Consider the following 5,145-nt stretch of genomic DNA (forward strand, 5'->3'; position numbering starts at 1 on the left):
GCAGAGGCTCTGGAGGCTGCTGATGCTGGCATGGGGTGCTGTGGCGGGGGGCCAGCCCTTCCGGGGCATGGGCCGCCTGCCCTCCTGGATGCTGAGTGGGGGCCGGACCCTCCCAGAATGAGCGGGGCTGTTGGCACAGATCTGCAGGCCTCCTCCATGGCCCTGTGGGTGACTAACGGCAGAGACAGATCGGTACCGAAAGGGCTGCCCCTGCTACCTACCTGGTGCTTCACAGACAGGGCGAGCCGAGAGGGGAACAGAACAGACCACTTTTCCCCCAATGACGATTTATATTTGGTGTTATTCTGTATCAGTTTCCGACGTACAGCATGGTGGTTAGATAGTCATGTACTGTACGGAGTGGTTCCCCTGATATTTCAAGTACACACCTGGCCCCATATATTTAGAATCAGCCTCATTATGTTTCGAGTGTGTTTCGAGCAGTTATTACAGTATTATTGACTTTATTCCCTAAGCTATCATTTACATCTCTGTGACTGTTGTAACTACCAATCTGAACTCCTGAATCCCTTCACCTTTTCCACCCGCCCTCCCAACGGCCCCTCCCATCTGCATCTGTGAGTCTGTGTCTATTGTGTTGTTAGTTTGTTTGTTTTGTTCCTTAGATCCCACCTATAAGTCGAATCACATGGTGTCTGTCTTTCTCTGTCCGACTGATTTCACTTAGCATGACACCTCGAGGTCCGTCCACGCTGGCGCGGGCGGATGTGAAGAAGCCGCCGTCACGTTGGTCCCTGGGCTTAGCTGACTGGCCCGGTGTGGGTCAGGCCGGGAGCCACAAACCCGGTGACTTGCCTTCTGAGCTGGAGAGATAGCAAGTGAGCTTCCCTTCCCGGTGGGATCCCACCTTCTCCACGAGTCACCCCCTGACTATGCACCTGCCTGCCTTACTGGCAATTCCTGAAAACCCCGAGGGGAGGTCACGTGAGATTTCATCCTAGAAAAATTTGCAGGTGAAGAAACAGGGCCAAGTGGCTCCAGTGAATTCCTGGCAAGTCTAGAATCAGCCTCCTGACGTTCCTCGTGTGCGGCACCAGCTGCCCAGCCGCATGGCTTCCTGTTCTCCACATGGAATGTCTATGAACTGAGCCGGCCTCGCGCCAGGTGCGGCTCCCACGGCAGAGGAAGACAGCAAAGCAGGCGTCAAGGCTCACTAACCTCACCGGGGCCCTTCCCGAAGATGGGCGCACTGAGACACCCAGGCGGCCTTGTAACGTCCCCGCTCACACGATGCAAATGCATGCATTTTTAGGTGCCTCTCTGAGCCGGTTGCTGCACTGAATCAAGATCCTTTCACCCTGGTATTCTGGTCTGAACTAGCCTGCGGCGCTGTGTCCCATCCCTGTGCCCTCTCTGCACCTGGTTCCACGTCGTTATTCTGCTCCTGCCCCTTCGCTTTCCCATCCGAGTGGCCCACGGAGGCAGAGGAGCACAGCCTCCGTGTAAGGAGGCCACAGGGCCTCTCCTCGGTAAAACCGAGGGGGTGCATACACTGTGGAAGCAGCAGCAGCAGGTCAGTTGTGATCAGAAGCGGACCCCTTCACCGCCCCCCTACCCAGGCCGTGCTCAACCCTCCTCTGTACAGCAAGTGTGCAGAGGAAGCGAAGCGTAACCACACCGAGGCTAAAAAAAGTCACACTGGTTTCTGTATGTGGCTTTTGTAAATCAGTTTAATTACGTCACGTTTCCACCACGAACATGTGATGATAAGGTCAGGGTTACCCAGTAGAAGGCAGAAAAAACCCCGGATGTATCACCATATGGCACCCTCCTACACAGTCTGTTTTTCCCTACGAGCTGACGATGAATCATGTGTTGACATCGCGGGGCCATCGCATGTCGACGCGAGGTGGGCTCCCTGGAGCGAGGCCGGGAGCAGGGCTGTTGCGGGAGTGGAAGGCTGGCACTTCCTCCTGGAGGCCAAGTGTGACGACTCTCCCTCTCTGCACTCTCTGGACTTAAAGAGCCACGTGTCAGAAAGTTACAGCTACTGCCTCCAACGCTGAACTGTGGCCTGGGCTCCACCCAGTCCTCTTGCAAAATGCAATTACAGATGCCAGTGCTTTGAGATTTGCATGGACATGATCCAAATCAACTTAAAATAGTATCAAAGGCTGCGTAGAAACCTGTGATGTAGATTTCTGCAGAGGGACCAGGAGGAAGGCCAGGAGTCATAAGCCTTTTCGGATCGACCTTCTGATTTGTTTATCATTTGACTGTAGTTCAGTGATTTTCCAGACGGAAAGGACTTGGGTTAGACTGGGCAGCGTCCACCCGCCATCCTGGGCCAAACATTTCACATCTGCTAATGTTCCATCCCGACTCTCTCGCAAAAAGACTGTAATAATTATTCACAAGGGAGCCTCGGGAACAAGTCGGACATGAGCCAGGAAAATCTATCGTGGCAGACTCTTTCGTACCAAAAATATTTAGGGGAGGTCTTGGGCCCATCCGCGTAGCTGACGGGGACTCTCTTAGCCCATTTCCCCACTAAACTAGCATCATAAAAATTTTAAAAATAAGAAGCTTTAAGAGAAGAATTGATCAGAACAATAAAGACAATATTTATAGTACACATACTTTTTTCTGGAAGGTTTTAATGAAACAAATACTTAGCTACCTATCTATGAACTCCGGCGCTGTTTAACTGTATCGTGGTTTTTGTCGGGATGTTGTCATAATGCTTCATTCTAACTTTTAAAAAGCCTGACGCCTGGATACATACAGACACCTACCAGCTCATCTGTCCAGCTGACAGGGGATGAGGGTTCCCAGGGATTGGGCCGGCCTTGCACATCCTGGGTCACCTGCTTGCTGTCTACAGCATGTAGGTGCCCGCCCCTCCCAGGCCTAGCCAGTCACTGGCCCTTCTCCAGGAAAATGAAATGGAACAAAGAAATCTTTCCCCTTAGCTGGACTTGAAATGTGCAAGCTTGGGAGCAGCCAGGGACCAAGCTCTCTCCCCGCCGCCAACCCCCTCCCCTCCCCTCCCGCCCGCCCTGAAGAACAGGGGAAGTCGGTCCACAGAAACCAGAGAGAAAGCCCTGATTTCTTCCCAGGCTGGTGGCCAGTCCATGCCAAGGCTCAGCTGCAGGCTCATTCCTGGTTCTGTTTGACAGTCCTGAGAACTTACATTCTCCCTGTTGGTTTCACTCTGGGTGTCTCCTGGCCCATACAACGGAAAGCTCTCTAACTATAGTACAAATTCTTATTTCAGAATCACACCATTCCATGGGGTTCTGGGTTCTGGGCTGATGTAACATCAAAAGCTTGCAGCTTCTCACAGACACTGGCTCTGAGTTCTTTCTGCAGAGACCCTGTTCATGCTAAGGAAGTGAACTTAACAAGTCCTTTAGCCTCTTTGATTCTTAGTTTCCTAAACCATAAGCTAGAGAAATCAACTCAAACATAATGATGTGATCCAGTTCGAAAAGCTGGAATTTTGGGGTGAGCCTTGGCATAAAGTCCCAGCTCAGTCACCTCTCAGAGCCTGTGTCCTAATTGGACTGTTTTAAAAATTAGAAAAAAATATAGGCCCATGCACTTGGCATGTGACAAGTCCCACATAACAGGCACTTGTAGTATTACTATTACTGTCATTGCTGCTACTGCTCTGCCTTCTCTTCCCAATGGATGGGAAAGTTCTTCATAAAGAACCATAGGGTGTCCCAAAATTCACGCAAGAAGTAATTTTGATAGAAAACACAGGTTTATAATTAAAAATTGTAAATTTTTTATTGATTCATAAAGTACACAGTATAGGGTTATGTATGAAATAGCATATTGGAGGGCAGACCAACAAGAAATTCTTCCTGCCTTTGAACTATCTCTCTTTTATGGAGATATTTCTTCCCAGTTGCCAGGAAGAAATTGTAAGTGAAGTGAGTAGGGAGGGACAAGGCATGTTCATGGTATCAGGGTCAAGGGTCCCAAAGGACTTAGCTTGTGTTGTGGCCACTAAGAAATGACACACAGATCTTTGGTAATCTGATGGCTAAAAAAAAAGAAATAGCACATCAGGTAAATGGCCTCCACAGCTTTGCGAGCATATACGCAAAGCCGTGGTCTTCATTGGTCTTCATTGTCCCTGCTCCTGGGCCATAATTGGTACTTGGTAATGCTTATCAAATTGAAGGGATTGAAATCAAAGGGCAACAGATATTAGGATCTGATTCAATAAACCAAGTAAAATTAGGCTTTTATTTTTTGTTGTTGTTGTTAATGCTCACGCAAAATTCAAATCTTACGTGAATTTTGGGACACCCTATATAAGTATTTCTCTCTTGGACCGTGACCAGCACGGCTAGAGAGCAGATGACAAGTCCTGAGTAGGGGCGACAGGGGGTTGAGAAAAAGAAAGAGACAGACACAGAGACAGTAGGGAAAGCTGGGACCGGGTGGGACAGCTGCCCTCTGATGGAGAGACAGCGTCCCAGAGCTGGTGAGCGCGTTTATGATACACAGCATGATTCCAGGAAGTGTTACTAGAGTTTTGCTGGAGTCCAACCCCAGCGGGTCCAGGGATCCCCAAAGGTGTGGACGGAGTCGGCGAAGAATGAATGACATGGAAACTGGGTTCAGTTCATCAGCATAGCGAGGTTCTCCCTCCAGGATCTCCAGGGAAGTTCTGGCTAGGATCTCCAGTGAAGTTCTGGTCAGGATCTCCAACCAAGTTCTGGTGCCATGTTCTCTCGCTAGGTTCTCCAGCCAGGTTCTCCATGTTCTCCAGCCAGGTTTGATCACCAGGTTCTATAGCCAGGTTCTATCCAGGTTCTTTTGCCATGTTCTGTCTAGGTTCTTTAGTGAAGTTCTGTAGCCAGGTTCTGTCCAGGATCTTTTGCCATGTTCTCTGGCTAGGTTCTGGTTAGGATCTGATGATGATGTGATGAGGATCTGATGATTATTGTCTTGTTACATCCGTATTTATACCAGCCGATTTTAATCCTGTCAATTTCTATTACAAAGGTTAAGGCGTTTCTTATCTCCATTCCAGGGAGTAAAGATTATGTAGCTTAACTACCCGCCTGGCACTTAATTAAGGGGTTGTATCCCCTCCCTAACCTCAGGGAAAAATCCCCACCTGGGGAAACAACCTTTCTCAGAGAGGTGACCTTGGTTAAAACA

General features: G+C 49.4%; 1 non-coding gene across 1 annotated transcript; it reads left to right on the forward strand.

Moving 5' to 3' along the window:
* Window positions 1-3,686: 3,686 nt before the first annotated feature.
* LOC111827062 lies at window positions 3,687-4,017 on the forward strand. Its single transcript, XR_002830526.1, has one exon. It is a non-coding gene; the product is annotated as a small nucleolar RNA U85 (small nucleolar RNA).
* The last annotated feature ends 1,128 nt before the right edge of the window (window positions 4,018-5,145 follow it).

This window comes from Myotis lucifugus, unplaced genomic scaffold (assembly GCF_000147115.1).
Source record: "Myotis lucifugus unplaced genomic scaffold, Myoluc2.0 scaffold_125, whole genome shotgun sequence".
NCBI classification, from domain to species: Eukaryota; Metazoa; Chordata; class Mammalia; order Chiroptera; family Vespertilionidae; genus Myotis; species Myotis lucifugus.